The 14,698-nt window shown below is 40.0% G+C and overlaps 1 protein-coding gene across 2 annotated transcripts in view; it reads left to right on the top strand.

Moving 5' to 3' along the window:
- The window catches only part of RASSF8 (Ras association domain family member 8), a 90,553-nt gene that overhangs the window by 28,110 nt on the left and 47,745 nt on the right, over window positions 1-14,698 (top strand). Inside the window, exon 2 of one of the 2 annotated variants that reach the window (XM_063357330.1) lies at window positions 13,377-13,466. The exons of the other annotated variant lie outside the window; for it this stretch is intronic. The gene's annotated coding sequence lies outside the window, so the exon portion shown is untranslated. The remainder of the gene's footprint in view (window positions 1-13,376; window positions 13,467-14,698) is intronic. 2 annotated transcript variants of the gene reach the window in all.

Below are 14,698 nucleotides of genomic sequence, written 5' to 3'. Positions count from 1 at the left end.
TTGGTGCATTCTTAACATAATACTTAATCCTTAGTATTGATAACTGAGTTGTAGCTGTGTTTTTTCACAAAGCATTTATTTGAGGAGGAAGCAGTATAGACTTTTCACTTGATAGGGCAATAAGAAAGCACACAACAGAAGAAAAACAAATACAGACCTTTTGCGGATATCTGTACTCTTTCTTCCCAATGGAAGTTTAGGTGCCCATATGGCATTTCCATAAGGACCTAATACGTGAAATACTGTCCACTTATTGAGGTGTTATTGAGGCTCTTTGTGGGTATTAGGGCTCCCTGCTTGATTTGGAAGTGGATGCTATCAAAGGGATAATTAGTGTTTTTTGCTGATCTTTTTGAAGGGTCTTATGTCACTGTGGGAATCAGCATAGGGAAGAAGGAACTGCAAATTCACATTCAGTATGTTTCTTGAGTAAATATAAAAACCTTTGTGCGTGGATTTTTTTTTTGGTGTCATTACCAGAAGAAGTCATCAGTGAGCGTGTAAGGTAGAGCTCCTCTCTTAACTTCTATCTTGAAACCTTTAGGCCAGGGATAGTTGAAGTACTCTGGCTTCAGACCAGTGCTGGTTGAAGCACCGGTACAAAGCTCAATTGCGTATTACCGTTAACGGGAATTATATTTGTGACTTCAGTTAAATTCTTCACCTGTCCAGTTCTCATTGCTTTCAGTTGGAGCGAGACCAGCATCTTGTATGGCCACATACAGTATCAAAGACTCCTTTCTAAAAGAGAAGAGAAAGACAAAGCGCAACGAGATAGGGATGAGTGTTTTGAGTAACAGATGGGAGGTGAACAAGGGAACAATGAATTGGATCATTGATGCTGCTGCTATTAGATAAAAATGCTTGGAGCGTATTGAAGGAAGATATTGACTCTATTTAAAGTAGTAAAGCTAGATAAAACGTTTCCTAAGTGATAGGTACATCTTTATCTTCTCTTCATTGTTGGAATCTTCTGGGTTAAGTATGAGGTTTACCTAGTGAAGTGGGAATAGACCCTGTCTCTCTCTTCCAATTTGAAGACCTCCAAAGACTTGTCAGTAGAGGTAAGCCCAAGCATTCAACACTTACTGATATAAGAGATACTATAGCTGTATGTGTCTTGTTTTGGTGGGGGACATGGGAGGGAAGTTGTATATTTACTAGGGATTTATTTCCAAAGTTTTGCAGTACCAAATGCTAGTGTACGTCTTGCTTATAATGAAATATTTGAGCTGGCAGTCATGGGAGAGCAGTCTTGTCATGGGATAGCTCAGGTCTGGGGTATCTCTTTTGTTCAAGTAATTTCACTTGTTTGCACTTGGTCACTTAAGATCCTTTCGTTAAATCATATCAAGAATAACGGGGGGGAAAATACACACTTTTCTCAAATAATTTGCGGAGAGGTAGCACTTGTACTGCAGGCATAGGCGATGAGTTTGGTCACTACAAAACTCTTCTACTCATAGTTTGATTATTTCTATGGCATGACCATCTTGTGTATTCATAGTGCTACTGCTTGAATGTAGTAGCAAGATAGGTTTTTTTTTTAAAACGGGTTGGGATTATGCTGTTCTTTTTCTAGAAACAAGCTGTGCATCTCATGCTCTAAAAGCCTTTTAACTCTTCCTATAGTCTTTGTCACTTTAAGAGGGTCAAAACATCCTGTTCAGCCTCTTGTCTCTGATACTTGCCATTTCAAAAACTGTTCCATTGGTTGGGAATGTTGGTTTTGAAAATATGCGCACTTTGCCATTGACTATTTGAATGTTTTGTATGTGGATGGGTTGCATTTGCCCTCAGGGAAGAAGCCATCCTAATTAGTTATTTCTTGGCTTTGATTGAAGACTGGGAATTGCAAATGAGGGCTAATCAGAATTAGTGTAATCTGCATGGAATCTGGATCAGTGTTAACTTAAAACATCTCCAAATCTGGGGATACTAATTCCATTTTTCTTCTGGTCTGTTCCTCTCAGCTGTATGCTGGTTGAGGAGGAATTAGATTTGTAATAACTTAACAAAAACGTTTGCAATTTGAAAACAAATAACTAGGCTTGGGGAGGAGAGGGGAGAGGAATTTATTAAACTGTCTAGATGTAGTTGAAAAAAGAGCTTTGATTAAAAAAAATAAAATTAAAAAGCTGGCAAAGTAGTGACTCATCAAAACAAGCAGACTTATTTTCATATAATAGCAGATCCGCACAGCATATTTTTTTTGGCCACTTAAGGTCTCCCTTGACTGAGCAGTATTCTGAAGCTGGTGAGGGTTGTCAGATCCCAACGCAAATATGGGAGTGCGTCTTTCGCCCCCCTCTAAGGGTCTTCATGCTTCTCCTGGGAAGTGGCCAACTCCTGCTGAAGCCTCATGCGTTCCTGTGGTGAAGGAGTAAAACTTCCCATCTACTGGTATTTACATGTTGGAGCATTAACATTGCAGTACATCTTACCAGCATGCCTTCCTCATGAGCATTTGCAGTTTTTTGGCTTTGAACTGCTGAATTTTGACTAACAGCTGTAGTGCGCGTGTACCTCCCACATGTTGTTGCAGTGCATGCAACCTTTTCAAAGGGAATTTGGGGGGTTTGCTGGCCAGTGCTCTAAATCAAGAGAGATGTTTCCAAAGAATTCTGAAACCAGCACAACAGACCTGATAGGCTTTATTGCTGCTATTCTCTTTATCTTGATTTGTTTTTCGTTTGTTCTGTTAATGGCAGCAGGATCTGAATCCTGCTTTTGAACTTCGAAGAAAAGCTTTCCATTTCCTCTGGCCTATGTTGAGCACTTAAAACTAAGTAGAGAGTCTGATGGTCCCCTACAAAAAAAAAAAAAGTAAATGGTTGTTCGACTGTAAGGAAAAGCCTTTGAATCTAAGTGGTGACTTCTGCTTTGGCCTGACTCTAGAGTTAGTGTGAGGACTTCATTGGTCAATTAGAAAAACTTAAAAAAAGAACGGATTTCCTGACTTGAAGTTCTCATGAAGACCAGGCCTTGGAGATACAAAGAAGGTTGTCTCTCTTTCCATTGTAAAAATGCTGGGAAAGTCTGGCTGGCATTTATTTTCACTTTGCTATACAGCATACTTTCTGACCAAACCGTTGTCGTCTTTATTGCAACATATCTTTTTGTGTGGTTACTTTCTTCTTTCTCTGTTATTTTTTTTTTTTTGACATGGTAAGCCTGAACAGTCATCTAAAAATAGCTTCTCCCTGTCTCCCATCCCATATCTTGCATTTAACCAAAAGTGTATATCCATTGATTTTTTTTTTTTACCTTTTTCAGAGACAATTAAAGTACTGAATGGTAGGCGTCATGTTTGTGTAAGAAAACTTGCTTTTCGCATTTTCATTATAGCCAAAACTAGGTATTTGCATTTAGCAACCACAGTGATCTGAGATGTGAAGACATTGATTTAAAAGTGACAGCACCAGCCCATATCATAAGCTGAACCGTAGGACCTCTTACAGGAGAGCAGAAACAGCGAGCTTAATAATCTGTCAGGTTTGGTTTTGTTTTGTCATAGTGATGTTATAAACAATATAGCAACTTGTGATCCATCTTAAACTTTTGCTTCAATTAGTGCTGTGTACATAGATTTAGAGTTTGTTTAGCTTTGCAGAAGTATATTCAGATTTGGGTTCTTCCCCCTCCATGGTAGGCAGAATGTCTTGAGAGTCGTCTCTCTCTTTGCCTTTCTGAGATGAGCGGCCTGACACTTTCCGTAGTCAATTACTGAACAGATTTGATTTTTCCGTGCTTTTGAGTTAGGATATTTAAAATGAGCCCTGTGTTTGGTTGGATTTTTTGTTTGTTGTTCTCCCCCCCCCCCCCCCCCCCCCCCCCCCCGAGTGAGTTAAGATGTAATTGTCATCCTAAGAGATTTAAAGACATAGTTTGCACCAACAGGATGACTATGAACTAAATTCCAGACAGGTTTTCGTTCATGGTAAACCTAATGTAATCTTGGACTGCAAAGTGTCACTTTCTTCTTGGTTACAAGTGGCCTTTTAAATATTGACTTATGTTGCCAAAACACAAATTAAGTTTTGTAGTAGATGAAGCAAAAACTTGCTATTGCTATTTACCTTTATACTATCAAATAAATAAATTGAAAGGACTTTAATGGCATCAGTTGCCACTTCCTGGTAGCTGGTGCTTAGTTGGCCCTGGTTCTGCCAGGTGATAATTAACTCCCATTACGTGTCTAAGTAGAGATCATCGTTACTTGTGAAACTGTTGCGGAATTCCTGATTGCTTTCTACAAGGTTTCTCCTAAGCTAATATCTTTACTGAAATACACGTTATGGCTTTACTTAAGGCTGTTTGAGATGGAGGTAATGGCTTGTGATAGGGAAATTTTTCTCCATCTCTCACATTTGTCTTGCACCTAAGCCAGGTCCAAGCATACTTGAAATTCCTTCCACTGGAAGGATTGCTTCCAGAGGATTGATTAAACTTCTATCACAGAAGTGCAGTAAAACTGGCAAAAGTCAGTTTTCTGCTTGTCTTCCACTGACTCATTGCTAATTGCAAGGAAAGAAAAAGGTAGTTTGGCTTCAGTTGACTACATAACGAAGTAAGTAATTAAAGCTCCAAAGAAAAAGAAAGCTGTGATTTATATAATAGCAGTAGCCGTTACAAACTGTTTATTCCTTTGATCAGTAACAATTAAGAAACTGTGTGTTACAATCCCACTAATAACGTTTCCCCAAATACTTAGGATGGAGGGGATATGACAACAGACACGCAGATGTTGGTTGGAGGTCTGATGGAGGATGTGCATTTTCAGCCAGGACAAATGGTTGTGGACAAAGCTGGAAATCTGCAAGCTTTCAGGCCCAACCTGAGTCTCTGCAGGTGCCACCTGTGACTGTTGTTACAACCATGAAATGCATAGCAGCTGTGTACTTCAGTATTTTATCTATTATTATTATCCAGTGTGTGCTTTCAGTTAGAGACATTTGAAGTTCATTTTGTAGAAGCTGGCTATTTGCAGACACGAGTTACCTGAAAGAGACTGCTACTTAACCGAACTTGCTGTATTATACTGCAATTGAGTTAGTTTGAGTGTTCCGACATATGATGTGTCGACTTCTTTTTTTTTTTTTTGTGTGTGTGCATCAGCATAAGGAAACTGAACTGATGATTTTTTCCAAAACATTTTTGAAGTAAAGACTTTATCGATAACGTAGAGATAAATCAGTGATAGCATACAAATTCTCTTTGGCCCTTGAGCACTCTAACTTTGCCGCATCTTCAGAAGACACAGCCAAGAGGTGGGGCTTTCTGGTGTCTTACATGACTGGAAATTTTTGTCTCGGTGCAGTCCTTTCCTTGTAGATGAACACTGGCTTGTGTTCATCTGCAGAGGAATTCACTGGCTCTTTTTATCCTCTTAGCAGTGGTGAGCCATACCAAATAGCTTGCCACTGGGGTTTCATTGGCTCGTGTGTTTTGCTGGACACTTAGTTTGCAAGCTTTTAGCTCTTATAAATCTGGATTTGATTCCTGACCCATTATAGTTCACTATAAATTGAAGGATGCCGTGTGGGACAGGAAGAAATGGGAGCGGGCAGGGAGAATGGTGCAATTTTTTGATGCAGAGCTGACTTCTGCTTTCAAGTGTGAATGGAACTATGTGCATTTGAAAGAGGGAAAAGATGCCTTTGTGGAATCAAAGGTGAAGGCTGTGGCACACTGCATGCAAGATGGCAGTCACAAAAGAAAGCACTGCAGGCCTTTAGAAAAGGGGCAGGTTTTCTCTCTGCCAGTTTTTGCCACTGCTGAGCACTGTCTTTACTTCAGTGCTTCACTTTGCCCTGTGAAATTCTAAGGCTGGAATTGGGGTGTTTTTAAGAGTGGCTTATAACTCTTTTTTTTTCCAAGGAAGGGTAATTGAAGTTAACCCTTAAACCCTCTGGGAAATCACAATTTTGGATGAGAACTTTCTTGTATTGAAAGGGTTAGTTGGAAACACAGAGCGATGTCTGATGTTTCCTGCTAGTGTTAAAGACTGACTTGAAACTGGATTTTTTTGTTGTTGTTTTGCTGTTGGTTTGAGTTAATGCTTAACTGAAACAATTTGAATTTACAAATAACTTGCAGTGACTGTTTAATTCTGATATCTTAACTATTTTCTGTTCCCCATGAGGATTCTGCACACTGTCTTACCTCAGTGCTCATATTAAAACAGGCTAAATCATCATTACAAAATGATGCTGTGTAAACAGCCTACGGAAGCAGAAAAGAATGGCCTTTGCAAAGATGACAACAGTCTTTCGGGATTTTTTAAAATAGAACAGGATCTTCAGATCAATAAATTGCTACGATGTAGAAATAGAAATTGTCTGGCAGTGCTGAAAAAGTGAATAATTGTTTCCTCAAGATTTGTAATATCAACTATTTGAATGAACTGAAGGGACTGCTGGATTCTGTGAGTATTGCAAACACGGGCTGCACGCTAAACTGCTGCTTTGCCTCTAGTTGTTACACTGGCAGGGACACAGGCTCAGTGAGTGGCAAAGGAAGGGAAATCTGATTTTATTCTTTCACTAGTTTTGCACGCATGAGTGTTCTTAACTACACTAATGCAGATAAACCAGAATCTCGTTCTAGTCTTTTTTTTTTTTCAGTTACTGTCAATCAGACTTATCCTTAAAGAAAGAAATTAAAGCAAATGCCACATCACTGTGCTACCATTTTTATATGCTACCAATGTGCTACCACTTTTATGTCACCTAAATACCTAGATGACTTGTCCAACTATACTTTTTCAGAGATGTGCCTGGTTAATGACATGCATGTTTTAACTCGAATTGTTATTTTCAGATGCTTTGCTATGGTTCTAACTGCTGGGAATAACAGTAGACAACTCAACTCGCTTCCTGGTGACCTACAACCTGAACAGGCTAGTGGATATGTGAATACACAGACCTAATCCCAATTTCTGCTAAATGACACTTGACTGGATTACCTCAGACTCGTTCTCTTTTTCTTCAAATATGCTTTCTCATACATGCTTTTCTGAGATTCAGTACAAAATATTTAGTCATATGTAGGCATGGCAAGAGTTTGACGCTGTGTTTGAAGAATTAATAGTCAAGGGTGAAATTGTACACTTGTGTAATGCTCGTTGTACTTTAAATCTATAGAGCAGACTTCGGTTGATTGGGAGCAAAAAAGACTATTGGGGGAAAAAAGAAATTTTCAACAACAAAGCAAATTCTTGCTATGACTTCACATCTTCTCTACTACTATGTTGGATGATTACCTTGTGAAGTGAGCCTGAATACGTCCCAACTACCGCAGTATAGCCAAGGCGGTGTTTAAGGGAGGTCTCTGATCAGCAGTCTGCAGGAACCTTCGCGCTTCTAGGAGTGCTGAAGGAAGCAGAGGAAAGCATGCCTCCTCTCAGTGAGTGTAACGTTGCAATGCCTGCTGTCTTAAGAAAAAACCTGCTGCCGAGGAGAAGAAAAAACTACCGGTTTCTGTACTGTTACCCTAGTATACTTCCAAATGGAGTTGCGCAGAACGGGCGAGGAGCTGAGGGAGTTGTGTAGTATGTGCACAGTCCACGGATGAGTCTTGATGGCTCTGTGTTTGTATCAGCATGCCCTTTTGATTGTGGGGTAGTTGTTACAGTGGGCTTTAATGACAGGCGTTGCCAAGTGAAATGGTAGTAGTTTGGAGGAAGAGAAAACAACATGCCCTACCCGTAAGTGTACCCGTAAGTGTTTTACTTTACGTGATGATGTCCTCTTAGTTTATATGCTGGGGCTCTCTTGGATATCTTGTTTAATCAAAAAGAAAATAAATCTCTTTGGTTTTCTTTCCCTTTTCTCAACGACTGGAACTCTAAAGGTTTAAAACTGTAGTAAATTATTTAATTCAAGCCTGTTGTTCCTGAAAAGCAAACTGTGGAAAGGAAATCCCCTTTACATACTTGCAAGGAGAAAACTGACAGGCAGAACTCTTCAGATTGTGGTCAAGACACTTTTTACATCAAGCTGCCTTATAATTTTCATTTCATTCTTTTTGTTTTATGCATCACCGTGACTTTTGTAGCACTTGCTTTTCAACACTTCAGTAGAGCTTAAAGAACCAGGATACCATGTTTGTGGGGTGAAGAGGGAGTAATTTAGGGTTGGATTTGAAGAGGTTATTATCCAATTTTTTTCTCTTCCTGGGAAGAGCTAAATAGTAGTAAGAAAGAGGCAACTTCTTTTCTGACTGGTACAGAAAGCGATGTTAATGCTGTTGCTCCTGCTAACGCAGGATATGGTTTAAAAAACAAACACACAGAAAACTGTGGGAATCACTGATGTAGGCTGCTCACTGAGATGTGACCGCAGGCTAGTGGTAACGCAGGCAGGACTTGAGATGAGTGCTGCAGACAAAATGGACACAAGCAGACATGGGACTGACTGATGCAGTGAAGTCAGGGCTGTACGATTCCTCTGTCAGGTCTGTTTAACATGTTATGTTGGTCTGGGGGAAGAGGGGGGATAAACTTTTTTGATCTTACTGTGACTAGTCACAGTCACTTCTACAGTCAAGTGAAGACATGAACAAGTGACTACAGTCAGTGAAGACCTAAACAGGTTGATGCTCCTTATATTCTCCTAATAATGTGTCTTGCTTCCAGTTTGGATCAGTCTTCTGCCCATAGGTAAGAGCGGTAGCCAAAATAGGCTGATATGATACAGATGCTGTTACTTTTGTTTATTGATAGGGTCAGAAAGGACAGAATAGTGAGCTAGCAGGAGGGAGAACTGCCTTCTCCTCTCCACTAGTATACCCCTAAATTTTTCTTGTCAACCTTTATTCCATTTTGACACTTGATGTGAAGACACTGTCTCGCACCTGCACACCTTCATGCCACAGGCTTTTTAATGAGACTCCAAGCAAGGATGCTGCTTTGCACTCACTGGTTTGCGACAGGGAAGCTTTTTTCTTGCTAGGAGTCAAACACCAATTCTGGATGTGTTTTTATGTATGTCATTATATAGCTGCTGAAGGATAACTTTTGATTAACTGTGATGAGAAGATAATTGGGACCATCTGACCCAGATGTGGTGGAAGCTTGCAGCACCTGATCTTCCTCACTACTCTGTCCAAAACAAACATACCTTTCACCACTACCTCAAGGCATTTACATCCGTACTTTGGATATGATGGTGTATCTCTTCTAGATTGTGACCTCAGGGCTAATAATTCATAGTGGTAGGCTCCATGTGATGTCTGCGGTATTTCAGAATTGTCATTACCTTGATAGAAACATAAGCTAACATCGTGTACCTCCCATTACCCCAAAGAACTGACCAAAACATTCTGACCTTGTTAAAACTACAGACGTGTCTCCTTGGAGATAATGACTCAGTCTTCTGAGATTACTCTTTCTGTATATTTTTTCCTTTGTGGCTAATTGCTACTTCAACAAAGACAGAAAGGGCTTTCATTTTAAAGATTTCCTGCTTGTAATCAAGGATGCTGCTTTCCTGTATTAAGGAAAAAAAAAAGGGGGGGGGGAAACTTTTGAAAAGCCAGCTTCATTCCTTTTTTAATGCTGTTTCTCCATAAGGTCTTTTTCACTGTCATGAACTACTTCATGTTTCTCCTGAACTTCATTTCAACAGAGGATTACTTTGGTTCTCGTAAATTGGGACGTAGATTTCGTCATCCAGTAAGCAATAGAACAACTGTGAAGGAAATAAAACATGATTTAACATAAAAAGACTTGTTACCATGCCAGTCCTGTCTTCCTTCCATGTGAGTGGAAGGGTCACAGTTGCTTTAGAAATGTGTTACTGAAACAGACCACCTGAGTTTGAAAGTAATTTCTTGTTCTTCCTAATGATCCTGCCCTGCAGACTATTGAGTAATAAAAGTTTAGTCAAAGAAGCTTTGGAAAAAAAACATCAGTGTGAACAGATCCTCAGAACAGACATTCTGCATTTTCATATTCTCTAAAGTGGTGACTGACATGTCAACCTTGTTCAGTTTGCTTTTGTTGGTAATGCCATCGTGTACTCAGATGTTGAATTGTTTTTGGTTCTCCCTTCTTCCATCATCACTAGGAACCCCTTTCTTCTTTACTGAGTAGGCTGCAAGGTGTGATGCAAATAGTTGCTTGGGATAGACAGGGATAACATAGACTCCATGTGTGTCTCAAAGTGACATCTGAGAGTACAAGAATGGTCAGATGCAAAAAAGCTGTTGCAATTACGTCTGTCTTTTTCTTTTATCTTTTCTGTGCTTTTGAATTCTCAACCTCATACCCTCTTTGAGCCTATTGATTGAGTAGGAAGAAAGGGAATGCTTTACCATACTTTCACTTTTTCTTTATGTGCTTCCCCAACAGTGTGTATATATTCTTTATGAACAGAATTTTACCCTGCAGCAGCGTGAAGCTGGCATACTCCTGTGCCCACTGAGCAGCAGAACTGAAGCTGAGCAGTCTCTCAAGTTTGGTTTGTTTGGTGAAGCAAAGAGCCTGCCTAGGTTTGGTTTTATTTGTCTTCTCCCCTCTCCCACAGGAGGAGATCTTCCCACCTGCAAGAAAGGGAGTTTCCCCACCTACAAGAGCTAGAAATCTTATTCTTCTTTCTGTGCTTCCTTGCTACCATAGAGTTCTTTGCATGTGCAGCGTTTACTTCCTCATGATCTGAGAATAACATGGTCACTTGCATGATTTTACCAGTTTGGAGACACCAAAACAATTATGTAGAATATTGTGTGGAATTGGTCATCTTGGTTCACCTTGCTAAGAAATCTGGCCTCTGGGGGAAGGCCTTTATTGTGGCATCTGTTAAAAGAAGCTCTTCCTTTCAGCTGCTCGTGGCCTGCTTCTGGCATTTGCATGTGTGCAACTTCTCAGAGCCTAGTAGGAATAGAAGTGACTTTTAATGCTTCTCTTGTTCTACCTACTTCTATTAATATAAAAAAAAGTTTTTGTTATTTTGTTTCTTGACTCAGTATCCTAGGGAGCCTAGGCGGCAATTTATTCTGTATCCCTATAACAGATTCAGTAAGGCTGGACTCCTTGTTGGCTTGACTGACTTTTCTCTCCTCCTGTATCTTTTTGCATTTTAATGTGTCGGGATCTCCTTCTGCAAGTACGTACTGGAATTGGGGCTCCAGTCTACAAGGCTGCAGTGTGAGAACAAAGACGACTTTAGTATTTTCCATAAAATAAAATACATAAAACATCCCTATTAAAATGTCTGGATTGATGAAGGGAAGGGGAAAAAAAAAGTCCCTTTTCCTCCAGCAGTGGCTTGATTAATGGATTTATTGTTTATACAGATTTTGTCAGGAAGCCATATGGCTTGAGGAAAACAAAGAGGAAGTGGCTGATGTTGAGAATCTGATTTAATAGGGGTCCCTAAGGACAGAATGTGGCTCTTACCCTTGCTCCTTCCCACTCAGTTTGCAAAGTGGTCTGAGAAGAGCTTTAGTGCTTCAACAGACCTGAAGATAATGCGGCTCTGTTTGAGTGGAAGTGTCGGTCCCTAGCGCTGGATTAGCATCACAGCTACTCCATTCTCAGGTTAAAAATCCACTATTCTTTGCCTGTTGTGTAAAATATTCCGGAGTAGTTAACAAGGAACAGTAACTGAAATGTTTACTACTTGCATCTTGGCAGTTGATCAGTTTGCAATGGATGAAGGCAGCTTTAGCATTTTGAAGCTGCACTCTCATAGTGTGGGGTGAGATATTGCTCTCCTTTCTACCTCTCCCTACCCTGGCAAAATTCAAGCATACGCATCTCTGGATTAACCGAGTCACCATCTGTATCCTGCAACCAGGTTTATTTTCTTAATCTAATGTGCGTATATGAGATTGGTAAGTAATTGGGGCTCAAGTGCTGGTGATACAACCTGATGTGGTAGGTCAAATGAATGTTTGACTCTAGTTATGACTACATGGTGAATAAACTGGAGTTGAGAGTCTAAAGCAATGTTCTGTAATGTAACTGCAAGCAAATTCATTAAGGATGTTTAACAAGCACTTCTTCCTTGTATGAAATTGGAGCTTCCCTGGGAGGCATAAACTCACCAAAAACTGAGTGTCGTCATTTCAGAGCTAAAATAAAAGGCTCGTGTGACCCATTAGTAATTGTTAGTGGGTCCACAGAGTGCAAAGCACAAAACATCACTTCATAAAAACATATTCTGACAGCTCAAGAATTTAATGCATATTCGTTCGTGAATGGAAGATACATATTCAGCTGGTGGTCGTGAAAACAATTTGATATGTACCTGAGATCTCTGGAGCTCCTGAATGTCCTATCTTGAAGTTTTTGGCCATAATGAAAGAAGTAATTACTCCTATAGGGCTTTGATGCATAATGCTCGTGGTCTGGTATTTTACAACAGGCCAGTCCTTTATTTCCAGATCCGTAAGAGGTTTTCGTTGTTTTCTGGACCCTTATGACATGCATAGGCTGGAGTTGGTGCTTATTGAATCTTTTCATATATCTCTGACAGGTACTAGGAGAAAACCAGTTTGTCTTGACAAAAATTCAGTGGCTGACAACAGTGAAAAAGGAGACACTAAAAGACTAGAGGAAAGCTTTGCTGATTTAGATCTATTCTTCTATGCTTCAGTCAAACTGCAAAGTTCCAACTTACCGTTACACATAATAGATATGTTTCTTCAAAATATTATTCAAAAAGTCTTTGAAGGTTTAAAAATAACCACTTTTCACATGTTCTCCTTGGCTATGACATAGTATTAGGCAAAGTTTGTAAGTCTGTCACAATGATGTTGTTAAACATCATTATAATAAGCATCCCTTCTGAGTGATTAATATTAGTCTTAATCACCAGTTTGGGATTTGTTACCCGTTGCCTAGTTTGTTTGACTTCTTATGCATGCATTGGCCGTGATCCACTACTGCAAGGGAGTCAGGGTATGCAGTTTGAGAGCACTTGGAGGCTTTTACATCTGGAACACCCCCAGTTTGAGGATTATTTTCCTTAAAAAGAAAATTAAGAAAGAAGATTGTGAAATAATCTCCTATATTTACAATTTAGCAGTGGTAGATTCTCGTGACTACCTAATACAGTGATTAGGTTTTTCCTAATGTTCTGGAAAGCCGTTGAAGTGTTGTTTACCACACTTAGTTATTTATAGCAGGAAAAATGTCACACCAGATATAAGAGGAAGCAAATCAAGTGCAGTATTCCACATTTCTTTTGAACTAACTTTTAAAAAATAAAATGCTACATGTATGTAGCAGGCTGTTATGTATCCATATCTGTGGGTGCTATGTGAACACTGTTTCTCCAAGGCATTGAAGGGGGGAGGGGGAACAGGACTTTACCCTCAAGAAAGTAGTTTTTACTAATGTATAACAATATTTCAATTTTTTCTTCTAGCAACTGACCTTGTCAGCAGAGTTGGCACCTATGCCTGGAGTAGAAGATTGCGCTAAGCCCACTGCGTAAGAAGTGCATTTTCATCTGCAGGTAAGACATTATGACCAAAAAACTTCAAATAAGAGTCTTCCTTCTCACTTCTGAAAGTAGTTGCACATAAAGCACGCCAAGAACTCTAAAGCTTAAAGAACTTCATGAATACATATTCATCACTCTTCCTTTCTTCCTAAGGTTAGAAATCTGAGCGAGATCCCAGCTCCCCTGCTCTGTGCAATGTTTTCTCAAGTAGTTGTATTACAGAGCAGACCTGCAATGGTCCTGCCAAGTTTATCTCTCCGGTGATGATGTATATGCGCCTTCCAGCTGTGTAAGTGGGACACCCAAGGCTAACCTGCCACCGAGCAGTGTGCCCCAGATGAGAGGAGGCTTGTCCCTGGCTCCTCTAGCTGTCGGGCCCTCTTGGGCCGCAGCTCTCAGTGCCAGCAACAGCTGGTAGGTGACTTGTAGGGCGGTCGGTCGGCTGTGGCTGCACGTGGGATTGGGGATTGCAGGCCGCAGTTGCCTCTTGCGTTGTGCCGTAGATGTGCTCTGAGCAGGGGGCCCCAATCCCCTTTGGTTTGATAGGGTTCTTGACTTCATTTGGGCAGGGGGGCTTCTTTTTTCTTTTCTTTTCTTTTTTTTTTTCTTTAAATAGAACTTCTGCAGAAGTACTGTGACTAGGTAAATGACCCTCACTGTACTCCAAACAACCCTGCCTTCCAACTGTTTCCCATTCTTAACGTGAGCATACATTTAAAACACAGTGCTGCATATAAGGAGACACCCTCAGCTTGGCAAGTCAGACATTGCCAAAAATCCAGAAGAGATGTCAGGAAAAGAAAACAGTAGCAGATACTGTTTTTCCTGACAATGGGATTAATTTTTGATGTAATGAAAACATCTGATCTTGGAATTAAACACTACAAGAATATATATTGACAGATTATGCATTGGTATTACTTTTCATATTGCTTTGAATTTTGAGTCCTTTGTTTTATGGTGTAGATGAAGTCAGTGAAGCAAGTGGGGGAAACTCACTCTTTCAGTGTGTTCTGGAGTCCGTGAGCAGAATGCAGTTTCTTCTCTGGCTTCTCACAGTTTACAGACCTTGCTTAAAGCTAATGTGTCTTATGTACATATGTCAGCTTTTAAGTGGTAAGCATCTATACCAATCACACCTCCTTCAGCATTTTCATGTATAGAATACCATTCTACAAGTCCTTCTATTGCAAATACAGTCTTTTGTAGTAGTAGGCTATTGATAATTGAAGCAAGTTAGGGAC

The sequence above is a fragment of the Chroicocephalus ridibundus genome, chromosome 1, assembly GCF_963924245.1.
Source record: "Chroicocephalus ridibundus chromosome 1, bChrRid1.1, whole genome shotgun sequence".
Lineage (NCBI taxonomy): Eukaryota > Metazoa > Chordata > Aves > Charadriiformes > Laridae > Chroicocephalus > Chroicocephalus ridibundus.
The sequence above is the reverse complement of the archived record's forward strand: the minus strand, read 5'-3'. Positions and strand labels throughout refer to the sequence as shown.